This window comes from Hyperolius riggenbachi, chromosome 3 (assembly GCF_040937935.1).
Source record: "Hyperolius riggenbachi isolate aHypRig1 chromosome 3, aHypRig1.pri, whole genome shotgun sequence".
NCBI classification, from domain to species: Eukaryota; Metazoa; Chordata; class Amphibia; order Anura; family Hyperoliidae; genus Hyperolius; species Hyperolius riggenbachi.
Window position 1 is genome coordinate 54,597,272 of NC_090648.1, and position 14,262 is coordinate 54,611,533.

General features: G+C 48.7%; 1 protein-coding gene across 2 annotated transcripts in view; it reads right to left on the bottom strand.

The window, feature by feature from the left end:
* CRB3 (crumbs cell polarity complex component 3) overlaps nucleotides 1-5,031 on the bottom strand; it is a 106,269-nt gene extending 101,238 nt beyond the window's left edge. Inside the window, exon 1 of one of the 2 annotated variants that reach the window (XM_068274120.1) lies at nucleotides 4,970-5,031. The gene's annotated coding sequence lies outside the window, so the exon portion shown is untranslated. Of the gene's footprint in view, nucleotides 1-4,912 lie in introns of both variants that reach the window. The other variant, XM_068274119.1, reaches the window with a different exon arrangement.
* Nucleotides 5,032-14,262: the final 9,231 nt, after the last annotated feature.

A 14,262-nucleotide genomic window follows, 5' to 3' on the forward strand; every position in this document is an offset into this window, starting at 1 on the left:
ATTTGGAGCCATCACATATTTAAGGAGCACTGGCCCTTTAGTAGTCGGTGCCAAAAAATTGCATGCTGGGGGTTCTTTTTATCTATAACGTATTCCTCCTCTTTCCTTTATTTCCCTGCCAGCTGCTTATCTGAAACCTAATCCCCTACTCACTTGTGTTTACAAGCAAGGCTGAGGCAACTCAGCGATTGGAGGAGACAAGAAAAAAGTAAAGGGCAGAAATGACATCACGAGTTAGCCTAAACTGTGGGCAAAATACATGGCCCCCACCAGGAACAGAATTCTCGTCATTTACTATATAACATTCACTGAAATCAAAACGTGGACAGTACAAAACATGTGTTATGTAAGTAGATCAAGTATTTATCTACTTACGTGTTTTTTTCCCTGGCATAGTACGGCTGATCCTACTGCTAAAAAAAAAAAAAAAAAAAAAAAAAAAAAAAGCGGAATTGCATGCAGTGTGCAGGGAACCTAAGGGCTTGGGTTGTATGGACGTCCGCCCGGCTTCCAGCAGAGTCTCATTTAGCGGCAACGCATTCGGGCTTTCAGCAGCCTTCCGTTGCAAACATAGTATTCGGCCCCACGGGGGGGGGACACTAGCCGGGGTAGTTAACCGACCCTGAGCGCTACATGTAGCGACCAGGATCTACTCAAACGGGGAAAATCGGGATCGGAACGCTGCATTCGCACAAACGCTGGTAAAAGCTCAGTACCAACACTCCCATTCAACTGAATGGGAGCGTTTAACGACGATTCCTTAACTACGGCGCTAAACGTGGGACGGACGTCCGTGCGAACAAGCCCTTAATCGGAAACACACTGCATGCAGCATCTTGGTCATGATTGTGATGTTAATTTGCACTCCCCTGAATGAGAATCGCTGGGAAAAAGAAAAAAAACGCACTGCAAAATCGCAATGGCTAGGTGACTGCATTGTGCGATCCGAGTGTGAATCAGCCCTATGGACAGGGATCCACTAGATATCAAAACACTTGCATGCTAAATGCACTTTTGGAAGCTGCATTTCCTGAATAAAGTTGCTCCGAAAACGCTGCAGGCACCACAATTGCTATTTTGAGAACTTGCAAATGCTCCTGCGGATTCCCGGTGGCTTACATTAGCCTAGCGCTTTTGGGAATTGCTTTTTGGATTCCCCGAGAGTGGAAATTGTGGCTGAAACCGCTCTAGTGGGCTTAATTAGAAACATATTGATCATTCCCAGAGACAAGCATAAATTATGACTTGAGTGATTTTTTGGGAACAGGAAGTGGAATTTGCATAGAACAACTGTGCATGTGGCCACTCGGTAAGGCTAACAATTACTTACCAAACAGCTGATTAATCAAGCTGACAGAAACCAATCAGCAGCATTCAGACCTTGATTAGCTCTCTGCAAACATATGGATTAGCCCAAGTGCATTCCACTTATTATAAAGCAAGAAGGAGAAGAAAGAAAAAAAAAAAGCTGAGAAACTGCCTACATCTCTAGTGACAATAACTGTGGATTTAACCACCCTGGCGTTCTATTAAGATCGCCAGGGCGGCTGCGGGAGGGGTTTTTTTAAATAAAAAAAAACTATTTCATGCAGCCAACTGAAAGTTGGCTGCATGAAAGCCCACTAGAGGGCGCTCCGGAGGCGTTCTGATCGCCTCCGGCGGCCAAAAGTAACACGGAAGGCCGCAATGAGCGGCCTTCCGTGTTTTGCTTACTTCGTCGCCATGGCGACGAGCGGACTGACGTCATGGACGTCAGCCGCCTCCGATCCAGCCCTTAGCGCTGGCCGGAACTATTTGTTCCGGCTGCGCAGGGCTCAGGCGGCTGGGGGGCCCTTTTTCGCCGCTGCTCGCGGCGGATCGCCGCAGAGCGGCGGCGATCGGGCAGCACACGCGGCTGGCAAAGTGCCGGCTGCGTGTGCTGCACTTTATTTCATCAAAATCGGCCCAGCAGGGCCTGAGCGGCAGCCTCCGGCGGTAATGAACGAGCTGAGCTCGTTCATACCGCTAAGGTGGTTTTTAAAGGACAACTGTAGCGAGATGAATATGAAGGCTGTCATATTTATTTCCTTTGAAACAATACCAGAGTCCTAGCTATCTTGTTAATCCTCTGCCTCATTCACACTTGAAAGTGCAAAACGCTGACGCTTTGTTTTGCATGAGTGTTTTTTCAGCAGGAAAATCACGGAACACTGCGGCGATTTTTCCGCAATCGATTTTAGCGCTTCCATAGCACTGAAAAGTGATCGCCGGGAAATCGCCTGAAAATGGTACACGCGACGTGTTTGCGTTTCGCCGTAATTAGCGCAAATCGCCCAAGTATGAACGGGCCCATAGGGTTTTATTACACTAGCTAAAAGTATTAGGGCCCATTCACTCTAGAGCGTTTTGCCGCGATTTTGGCAAAACGCTCTAGAGTGAATGGGCCATAATACTTTTAGCCATAGACCCGGAACAAGCATGCAGCAGATCAGGTGTTTCTGACATTATTTTCAGATCTGACAAGATTAGCTGCATGCATGTTTCTGGTGCGATTCAGACACTACTGCAGCCAAAATGATCTGCAGGACAGCCGAGCAACTGGTATTGCTTAAATGGAAATAAATATGGCAGCCTCCATATACCTCTCAAAATCGCGAAACGCAAACTCGTCACCTGCACCATTTTCAGGCGATTTCCCGGCGATCGCGCTTCAGTGCTATAGAAGCGCAAAAAACGATCGCGGAAAAATCGCTGCAGTGTTCAGTGATTTTCCCGCTGAAAAATCACTCACGCAAAACGCCGGCGGGAAGCGCCAGAGTTTTGCGCTTTCAAGTGTGAATGGGCCCTTAGAGGCAGAGGATAACAAGATAGCCAGGACTCTGGTATTGTTTCAAAGGAAATAAATATGACAGCCTTCATATTCATCTCGCTACAGTTGTCCTTTAAGAACTAGTCTCTACTAATTGTTTTTAACCTGCCTGGCGTTCTATTAAGATCGCCAGGTTGGCGACCGGACGTTTTTTTTTTTAATTAAAAAAAACCTATTTCATGCAGCCAACTGAAAGGGGCGCTATTAATCCGCACTTCTGATCGCCTCCGGCGATCAGAAGTAACAAGAAGGGCCGCGACGAGCTGTTTTGCTTTCCTCGTCGCCATGGCGACGAGCGGAGTGACGTCATGGACGTCAGCCGACGTCCTGACGTCAGCCGACGTCAGCCGCCTCCGATCCAGCCCTTAGCGCTGGCCGGAACTGTTTGGTCCGGCTGCGCTGGGCTCGGGCGGCTGGGGGGACCCTCTTTCATCGCCGCGCTGCGGCGGCGATCAGGTAGCACACGCGGCTGGCAAAGTGCCGGCTGCGTGTGCTCCTTTTTATTTAGCTTAAATCGGCCCAGCAGGGCCTGAGCGGCACCCTCCGGCGTCTCTGGACGAGCTCAGCTCGTCCAGAACGCTCAGCAGGTTTTTAATATTACTACATTATGATTGCGGTAGTGCCCTTCTTTCCTCTTTTCTTGACTCTAATCACTGAAGTCCATATAGTATACACAGCTGGCATTCGGGGAGCTCCGAGAACCATTTTTGTTTCCTACAGGATACAGCTCCTCTAATTTAGTGTTTGGCATTCGTCCTCAAACACTATTTAGCAAATGTCGATCACTAAGCTGCCCATTAACTGCACAATTTTCTCATCACATGCGATTCAGCTTTAGACTGATTATATTGTAAAGAAAACCGCAAAGTGTGTGGTGAAAATCAATATGAAACAATTCTTTGGTCGATTAGAACCTAGGTTCTCACCGTGTGGTGCGCGTACCCCAAGGGGTACTTCTGATGGTTCCAGGGGGTACTCGAACGTTTTTCAAAAGTTTTAGAAAATGATAAATCTTATTTAAACACCAAATTAGTATTTTAGCTAATTAAAAGCAATAGTAGATGCATGGAAATAGTTTAGAACCAATTATGTACTAGGAGTAAATATACTTTTGTCGAAGGGTACCTGTGATAATGTTTACTATGCTAGGGGGTACTTGGTGAGTACAGGGTTTTAAAAGGGGTACATACCGCTAAAATGTTGAGAAACACTGGATTAGAACAAATAAGATTAGAACATTTTCAATCCGAAATTTGGTTTTACGATCATATTCAAAGAGAGAAAATGGCCTAATTGAACCGTTTATGGGAACAATCGATAATTGCCTTTTCATCACTCATGATCGCAAAAAGTGTGCAGAAATATCACATTTGATGAAAACAATTGTACCACTAATGGGCACCTTAGGGCCAATTCACACTAGAGCGTTTTGCCACGATTTCGGCAAAACGCTCAAACGCTAGCGCTTTTAAAAAGCCCTAGTGTAATAAAACCCTAAGGGTTCGTTCTTACTTGGTGCGATTTGCGCTAATCGCCGCAAATCGCCCAAAATCGTGAAACGCAAACCCGTCACCTTCATCATTTTCAGGCGATTGCATTTAAGTGTTATAGAAGCGCTGAACGCAAATCACGGAAAAATCGCCGCAGTGTTCAGTGATTTTTCCGCTGAAAAAGCACTCACGCATTTTGCGCTTTCACATGTGAATGGGCCCTCAATGGAGATGAAGGCTGGTTGTGTTACCCGTTTTAAGCCAATATGCAGTGTATTTGCTCCTGTGAGGTTTTCTAGCTCATGGTCCTGGATGACCAGCTAATAAAGTGTAAATCATGGTTGGTAGGTGGCATTTCCTCTCCCCATGACTGACATATGCCCTGGGATCAGCATACTTTAATATTGTGTTTAGCCTGTTGCTGCTCCTATGTGTTCCCATCATAATAATATGAATGGCTGAGCTGTGTGCAGAACTCCATGCTGGCACTTGTAGTTCTTCTTCCCCAGCAGTTGCCATGGAGACAGCGCCACACGCCCGCCTCTCCCTGCACAATAGATCCCCCCGTGCTCACCTGTCAGTGGTCGCCTCCCGCCCTCCTCCAGCTTCTCACCATCCACACACTGCTCACCTGCCCGAAACTCGCCGGCTCCGCCCACACGCCCGCTCACGTGACCTCCTCCCTCACACCTGAGAGCCGCTTCCGGGAACTCCCTTGGAGACACCTGTCGTCACATCCGCAGCCACCTGCGGGCACGACTTCCGGGAGCTCACCTGTGCGGATTGACGTCACTTCCAGAGGGAGGCTCACCTGTACAGAATGACGTCAAATCTTGGCGTGTACCTGTGCGGGAAATAAGACTCCCCAGCTTACCTGTACGGGATAACGTCTTTGCTTTTGCTGATCTGCCTGTCCCTGCTGCTCACCTGTGCGGGATGACGTCAGTCAGTGGGTCACGTAGGGTTGGCTGTGCAGTGAGGGGAGGGTGATTAAGATATGCTGTATTGCAATGTATCTCCAATCACAGAACAGCATTGCTTCCTGTGTGATTAGGCTGACAGCAACCTATCAGCACTTATTTATATTGTAAACATAGTATAGTAAATATAGTCTGTAAACATCCTGTAGGTTATCATTGTCCACTAGATTAACAGAGCTTCAAGCTGTCCCTCTTTTGTAGGGACAGTCCCTCTTTGGGAACCCAATCCCTCCTTCCCTCTTTCTCACTCATGTGTCCCTATTTCAGGACTGATGTATGTACCTGTGTAAATATGTGTATTTTTCTACTGAAAGATGTGTTTACTTGACTCTAAACTTAATTCCCAACCTTTAACCACTTAAAGGAGTTATCAGGCTATCTGTAAAAAATGAGTTTTACTCACCTGGGGCTTTCTCCGGCCCCTTGCAGCCGACTGTTCCACACCGACCGCTCCGCTCCCCACCGCTGTCCCGGTCTCCGTGCACAGTGCACAGGAAGACCAAGGGGTCGCCCTTACTGCGCCTGCGCGAAGTGCCGCTGTCAATCACGGCCACGTGGGCTGCGGCGAACTGCGCCTGCACAGTTTGCCGTGGCCCACGTGGCCGTGATTGACAGCGGCGCGTCACGCAGGCGCAGTAAGGCCGACCCCACGGTTGGCCCCTGGACCGAGCACGGAGACCAGGACAGCGGCTGGGAGCGGAGCGGAGCGGACGGCGTAGGACAGTCGGCTGCAAGGGGCTGGAGAAAGCCCCAGGTGAATAAAACTCATTTTTTACAGATTGCCGGATAACTCCTTTAAAGGGAAGGTCCAGGCAAAACAAAAAAATATATATATTTACTTGGGGCTTCCTTGGCAGCCATCCTGTGCCCTCGCCGTGGCTCCCGGTGCCCTGCGCTGCAGAAGCCGACCTCGCCAGGTCAGCTTCCTGGTCGGCTTCTTGTGCGTACCACTGCGCGGGTCACAGGGTCTGGCCGACTTCAACAGTATTGTGCTGCGCAGGCGCAGAACTACTGTACCTGCGCAGTACAGACCTGATGACGTCGGTCAGACCACATGACCCGTGTGGTGGAAAGCACAAGAAGCCGACCAGGAAGCCGGTTTGTTTATTGATTTATATTTATTTGTTTGTTGCTTTTTCATAAATTTGTGCATTTTTTTATTTAATTTCTCACCCTCCCTCCCCTCGGCAGCCAATCCCAGGTTGGTGTGTCGTAGTGCTAATAATACAAGTTCACATATTCTGGGTAGAGTGTACAATCAAGTATGATACACAAGGGGAGGGGGCTCTGGCAAAGGCTTACAATCTAGAGGGGGGGGGGATGCATCAAAAGAGAGTTAGGGCAGCATCGAGATGAGGTAGGCCTTCTTGAAGAAGTGAGTTTTGAGTGCTTTTTTTGAAGGTGTTGAAGGGGGGGGGGGGCAAGCCTGATGGGCAGTGGGAGAGAGTTCCCCAGGATGGGGGCAGCTCTAGCGAAGTCCTGTCGTTCATGGCAGTGCGAGATGCGTGGGATGGTTAGGAGGAGGTTGTTGGAGGAGCGAAGTGGGCGGGCCAGGTGTGTATTTGCTGATCAGGTCAGAAATGTAGGTCTGGCAGGACTTGTGTATAGCTTTGTATGCCAAATATAGGATCTTGAAGCTGATTCTGAAGCGAATTGGAAGCCAGTGAAGGGATTTGCATAGGGGAATTCTGGAGACAGAGCGGTGGGAGTAGATTAGTCTGGCTGCTCCGTTCATGATGGACTGCAGGGGGGGCGATGCGGTTCTGAGGAAGGCCTGTCAGGAGTGTGTTGCAGTAGTCCAGGCAGGAGATGATGAGGGCATGGACAAGGAGTTTGGCAGTGTCTGGGGTCAGGAAAGGCCAAATCTTGGAGATATTGCGTAAATGGAAATTGCAGGCCCTAGCAATGGTTTGGATGTGGGGGGTGAAGGAGAGGGCTGAGTTCAGGGTGACACCCAGGCAGCCGTCTTGTGTTGCTTTGGCCAGTGTCTTGCTGGTGTGTCGGTAGATGGTATTCAACAAACAGATAACGGACAAAGTAAGCAGAGATATGTCATACCAGATTTCTTAAAGGGATCCTAAACTGAGAAGGATATGGATTTTTCCTTGTAAAATAATACCAGTTTCCTGACTCTCCTGCTGATCCTGTGCCTCTAATACTTATAGCCCCAGCCCCTCAACAAGCATGCAGATCAGGTGCTCTGACTGAAGTCAGGCTGGATTAGCTGCATGCTTGTTTCAGATCTGTGATTCAGCCACTACTGCAGCCAAAGAGATTAGCAGGACAGACCAGCAACTGGTATTGTTTAAAAGGAAACATCCATATCCCTCTCAGTTAAGGTTCCCTTTAATGGGCTCGCGTCGATGGGAGGGGCTGACATGAAAGCTGATAAGCAGTGAAAGCTCCAGCCCGCTATCAGAAAGGAAGAAATCTGGCAGATTATCTGTTAGGCCGATTTCTCCATGTACATAAGTACCATCAATAAATGTATTGCATATTTGCATTCAGTAAAGCGACATGAATTCACAGGAATGAAACATGAGTATTAACCCATAAAGTATTACTGAGAAGCTCAGTGGCTGGATGTGCGGTCTGCCCTAAAAACCTCTCAGTATGTGAGCCAGGGGCGTTGCTAGTATCCTAAGAGGTCCGGGGCACTTTTGGGCACCCCAGGCAAAAAATGAGTGTGGTCATGCACCAGAATGTGGGTGTGGTCATGTGTGGAGCCAAATTTACATGAACTTAACAGTGATTTAAGTAGGCCTGCCCAGAAAAATGTTGGATGAAGCCCCCTCTCTTTTACTACAAAAAAACTGCAGCATATCACATAAATAGGCAGAGTCACTTAAACATAACTAGGCAGAGTTAGGCCCGGTTCACATTAGCGGTGGCTATCCGGAATAGCCGTGCCGGAGCCGCACCGCATGCTGGCCGGACGAAACGGACGCACGGCATAGCAATGTAAATCTATGCCAGGGTTCACATGTGTCCGTTTCGTCCGGACCGGAGCCGGACCGGATCCGGACTCCGGTGTCCGTTCCAACATGCGCTATTTTTTGGTCCGGCTCCTCCGGCAGCCGTATCCGGGGCGGAGCCGGACTGCACCATCCGGCCAATGGAAACCAATGAGAACCGGAGAGCGCACAACACACTGGCAAAAAATCCGGATGTTCTACCCCACTTCCTATGCGGATTTTTGCGGCGATATTGGCTGGGGACACATGGGCAAGCATTTTGGAGTGGAGCAGCACAGCTGGATCCGGATCCGGAGATGTTGGCAGCATGTCGGAGGTGGAGGTGAGTGCTAAACAGCAGAGGGCCTGATTCCACAGGTCCCCCTTCTGCTGACCTCCCAGACCCCAACATTTTTTTACAGGTTGTTACTTTTTAAGAATCCGGACCGCAACCGTGTTCATACCGCACGGAAACCGTATGCAACCGGACCGGATCCGGACAGGAACCGTACGGTTCAGGTCCGATCCGGCTCCGGTGCGGTCCGGACATCCGGTGCGGTTTTTGCAAAACCGCAAGTGTGAACCGGCCCTTACCTGGCTTCTGTGCTGGCTGGTCTGACTTTCTGCGGGGCGTGCTGGCCTTTTGCCAGGTTATCTGACTGACCCCTCCCCCCACCCCCCATAGTATTTCCTGACCTTCTAGTGGACCCCCTCCCATGCTCCCAGCATGCCCGCATAGTAAACCCACAACTCCCTGCATGCCCCCCTAAAGGCATCACAGCACTCAGCATGGCACCACAGCACCTAGTAGGCCTACATAGATGCCCTGTGTGGTGCCATGCTTGCTGGGTGCAGTGGTGCCTCTATTGGGCATAATGGGTGTTGTGGTGGAGAAGGGAAAGAAGCCCAGAAGAGGAGGTGTCTGCAGAATCTGGAGACCAAGCGGCCGCAGGTGAGTACAGCCTTCTGCTGCCTGGGGGACATCCGAGGCACCCCAGATTAGATCCGGGGCACGTGCCACTGATCTTTGGGGCTAGCAACGCCCCTAATGTGAGCAATGGATTGCATAATATTTTCTTGCCAAAACTAGCGCGCTTGTTGTGCTCAGAAAATCATGAAATATGAAAAACATGAATTTCAGGGTTACTGTGTGTTCATCTCCCAGAAAGCAGCTGATGGCATCAGAGTGGGAGGAAGTCCTCTATTTTGAACTCTAGCAGAAGTTTAAAGAGGCTCTGTACTAAAAAAAAAAAGTGCCTCTCGGGTGTACTTACCTTGGGAGGGGGAAGCCTCTGAATCCTATTGCGGCTTCCCCCGTCCTCCTCCGTCCCCACGGTGGTCTCGCTCTGGCCCTCAGAATGCACAGCTGGCAATTTGTCAGGCTTTGCAATATTTACCTTCCCCGGCTCCAGCGGGGGCGCTGTTGTGGCTTTCGGCTCGAAAATGGTCAATACCAGTCGGGTCCGCTCTACTGTGCAGGCAACTTGCACGAGACCCGTCTGGGATCGGCTATTTCCGAGCTGAGAGCTGCACCTGCGCTGGAGCCGGGAAGGTAAATATCTACATGGCCACCATTCGTGGACCTCTAGCGAGACCACCGTGAGACGGAAGAGGATGGGGGAAGCCTTGATAGGATCCAGAGGCTTCCCCCTCCGGAGGTGAGTACCCTACAGGGTCACCCGAGGTGGATATTTTAAATCTTAAGAGACCACAGAGGCATGTCCTGTGCATAATGCCATGCCTCTGTGTCTCGCTATTGCCGCCTCTAGTCCCCCCCTCCCCGCCGGGGTCTGCTGTGCCCCCCTGTAAAAAGCGCCAGGCTAGCGACAATCTCCTTGTCGCTAGCTTTGTATTTACCTTCAGCCTGTCATTCATCTGGGCTCCCCCGCCCTCTGTCCCCGCCTCTGCCCGCCTCCGTGAGCTTCCTCCAATCGGAAGCTAAGCCGCGACACAGGAAGTACCTCCCAGGTTCCTCTTTCATGTTCAGGTCCCCCACTGGTCTTCATCTGCCCAAGGCCTGGGCCTTTGTGCCTTTCTAGAAATCCGGCCCTGAGGACAAGGGCAGTTTTACTACTTTCTGTCAAGGCCAATTCTGGATGGCTGTCTGGCTGGCCAGCCTGGCCAGTCAACTGGGGTGCTTGGTAGCCCAGGAAGGCCTCTGATAAGAGCTAATCTACTATTCATTCTGCCTGTGATAGCCGGAAAGTTAACGCGGACCCAAACCAAACATTTTTTTTAATTCAAAATATTTAGTTGCACCACTCTGAAACATACAAAGATAAATAAACACTCCTTCAAGCCTATGAGCATTTCAGTGCATGCTTTTCACAACTAGGCTTATACAGGTGGCAGCCATTACATCTGAGCTTAGTAGGAGGTTTTAGATCATGGGTGTGTTTGTCATCAGCTACCCTCCTTAACAGGGGTGTCATCTATGTGAAATCTGAGATCACCTCCCCTGTGACATCATCAGTAGCAGCCTGTGTTTTGTTTATCTCCTCCACCAGTCTGCCGGAAAAATCCCGGCAATATGAAAGTAAGGGAGGGGTTCCTCCAATAAATGTAAAATATTTTATATTTGTCATCATGCAGCTGAAAAAAGGTTGCTATTTATTATCATAATTTAGAAGATAGATCTTATTTCTGAAATTTTGTATTTTTAATTTAGGTCCACTTTAACCCTTTGCCAGCTCTGGCTGCTGTGTCACTGTAAATGAGGTATGACGTATCCGATATGAAAAATGGCGAATGCATCACAACCTGTGAAACAATGACTACCGGTATATTTATCTTTAATTACCGTAACACCTTTCTTGTTGCTTTAATTTTTAAGCTTTACCGCCATTCACTCATTATTATAATTATAGTACTTAAATTACAGCCTGGCGCTAATTTGTTACATGCAGTGCATGTTTACATATTTATCACACAATGCAATTGCTGAATCTCCATTTATATATAACGCTATGTAAGGATAGCATTTTATTTACAGTGGCCTGGGCCCCATAGGCCTTTTAAATATGGTATTATGTTTCACTTGTTCTCTCTGTGTGTAGGTCACTCACTAAGAGGTCCTTTTAAAACCTCACACGATAATGGATATTATTTGTTTCCTTCTGAGCTCCCTCATACTCAGGGCCGGATTACCGACCAGGCAACAAAAGCAGTCGCTTGGGGCCCCATTCAGAGTCAAAGGGGCCCCATTAGCACATACACCAGCCCTTGCCATCCTGTCAGCGGTGGCTGGATGGTATAATGGTTAAAGAGACTCTGAGCAGTGCAGTAACTATGGAAAGATGCATATCATTTTAAAGCTCTCTTTCTCCTCTTTCCAATGATATCTAATCGGCTGCTCTATGCCTTTTAGTTTTCGATATTTTCGCGATTGAAATCGCGGCCACAGGAAGACTTTTCTCCAAAGTCAGCGGTGGCTGGATGGTATAATGGTTAAAGGGACTCTGAGCAGTGCAGTAGCTATGGAAAGATTCATATCATTTTAAAGCTCTCTTTATCCTCTTTCCAATGATATATAAACAGCTGCTCTATGCCTTTTAGTTTTCGATATTTTCGCGATTGAAATTGCGGCCACAGGACGACTTTTCTCCAAAGTCAGCGGTGGCTGGATGGTATAATGGTTAAAGGGACTCTGAGCAGTGCAGTAACTATGGAAAGATGCATATCATTTTAAAGCTCTTTTTCTCCTCTTTCCAACGATATATAAACGGCTGCTCTATGCCTTTTAGTTTTTGATATTTTCACAATCTAAATCACGGCCACAGGACGACTTTTCTCCAAAGTTGTCAGCTCGATTCAGCACAATGCAATGAAATATAAGGAACCCAGGGGGATATAATTACAAACATCATGCTGGTAGGTGTGAGGATGTAATGAATTAGTTGTGGGTATGCTTAAAGGCATATCCACAGGCACTGCTTGGAGTCCCTTTAAGGGCTCTGCCGCTGACACAGGAGACCAGGGTTCGAATCTCAGCTCTGCCTGTTCAGTAAGCCAGCACCTATTCAGTAGGAGACCGTAGGCAAGTCTCTCTAACACTGCTACTGCCTATAGGGCGCGTCCTAGTGGCTGCAGCTCTGGCGCTTTGAGTCCACCAGGAGAAAAGCGCGATATAAATGTTATTTGTCTTGTCTTGTCAAATGATGCCGTGCGCTGCTGATTGTCTTCAGAGCCAGGCTCTCCTCCTTGGTCCCCCTCCTGCTACTGTGCGCTCTGCCGCTGCCCACTCCACCCTCCCTTCCCACAGAGAACCACAGCTGCAGCAAGAATGATAGCAGCAGATGGCAAACGCTCACTCACCTATCCATGATCCAAGCAATAGAGATCCCGTCATCTGAAACCCATCTGTCCCTTCTACAGTGCAGCCGCTCGCTCTGAACTTCCTGATTCTCAGATCAGACAGGAAGTAGGAAGTAGTAATAGTAGTAGTAACAGAGCGGCAGCACTCTAGAGGAGACAGATGGGCTCCGGATGACGGGACCTCTATTGCTTGGATCGCAATAGGTGAATGTGATTCATCTGGTGCTGTCATTCTCCCCCACTGCGACTGCCTTCTCTGCTGGACTATCGTATTCACTGGGATGGAGGCTGCATGGTGGCTGTCTATTTTTGGAGGAAATTGGTTGTTTGTTGGTGGGAGTGGTTATGTAATTCTGTCTGGGGAACGGCTTCTGGTTTGGCGGTGTCCAGAGCTTTCTGCTATTGCCAGGCTGGAGATGCAGGGGGAAAGTGCTGCTGCTGTGATATCTGGCGCCCTCTTCACAGGGGTGCCCCAGCCCCTGAGTGCAAATGTCCCAGCCATTCATCTCTCACTCTGCATTTTGCCGCTGCTATTCCCTGCATTGTGCACCCACAGAGGAAAGCGTGCTGTTGCCCATAGCAACCAGTAGCTCGGCTGCCCGGTGTGTGCGACATATTGCTGTGCAGCTGCATCTTCTGATTCTATAACGACATGATGGGGGGGCCCAAATCAGTTACTTTGCTTAGGGCCCCATTTAGCCTTAATCCGGCTCTGCTCATACTTAAAGTATGTGGGAGCTCAGTAATTTATGGCTCATTTTACTCTGGGAGAAACATACTTCTTATTTGTATGTGGTTACATATATTTTACATTTTGAGATTTTTGCGACAGTAGTCCTTTAAGCCTTCAAAGAACAAAAATAAGCATTGGATTCTTCTTAGTCTGGGTTCATAGTGTGCATTGGCCAGTGGCGTAGCAATAGGGGGTGCAAAGGTAGCGACCACACCAGGGCCCTCCTTCTACCACTTTAATAGCTCTCCATTGGTGCTAAGCTGGTAATAAATGCCTTTTATATGTGCTTTGATTAGTTGGAACCATTAATAGACTGTTCTCCTCCCTAGCTTATACCCCTCTGACACTGCAGCTGTCCTTGGCAGGTTTCAGGCCTCATTCACACTTAAACTCGAAAATGCAAGCGTTTTGCATTTTTGTGCGTTTTTTTTCCCCCTCTCGGCGCTCCACTGCGCACTGCGTTTCTGGTAAAATCGCTTTTATAAGTTCTTTTCCAGAGCGGTTTTGTAATATACTTTCTGACAAAAGAACCCAGAAAAGAATAAATACAATGTATTTATTCTTAAAGCGAACCTTATGTCAGAAAAAAATGACTTTTACTCACCTGGGGCTTCCAATAGCCCACTGCAGCTGTCCGGTGCCCTCGCCGTGTCCCTCTGATCCTTGTGTCCCCGCCGGCAGCCACTTCCGGTTTCGCCGTCAGGAGCCGACAGGCTGGGAACGCGAGTGATTCTTCGCGTTCCCAGCCACAATTGCGCCCTCTATGCTGCTATATGCTTCATGCTATGTTTGTGTGCTTTTCCTATACCTTGCATCGAGGGAAAATCGCCTCAAAAATGGTCCAGGTACCGCTTTGCTGAATACACAGCGCACAAACCGCGCTGATATGAACCTTCCCATAGAGATTCATTGCACAAGCGTTTTGTGGGTGATTTTAAAAATT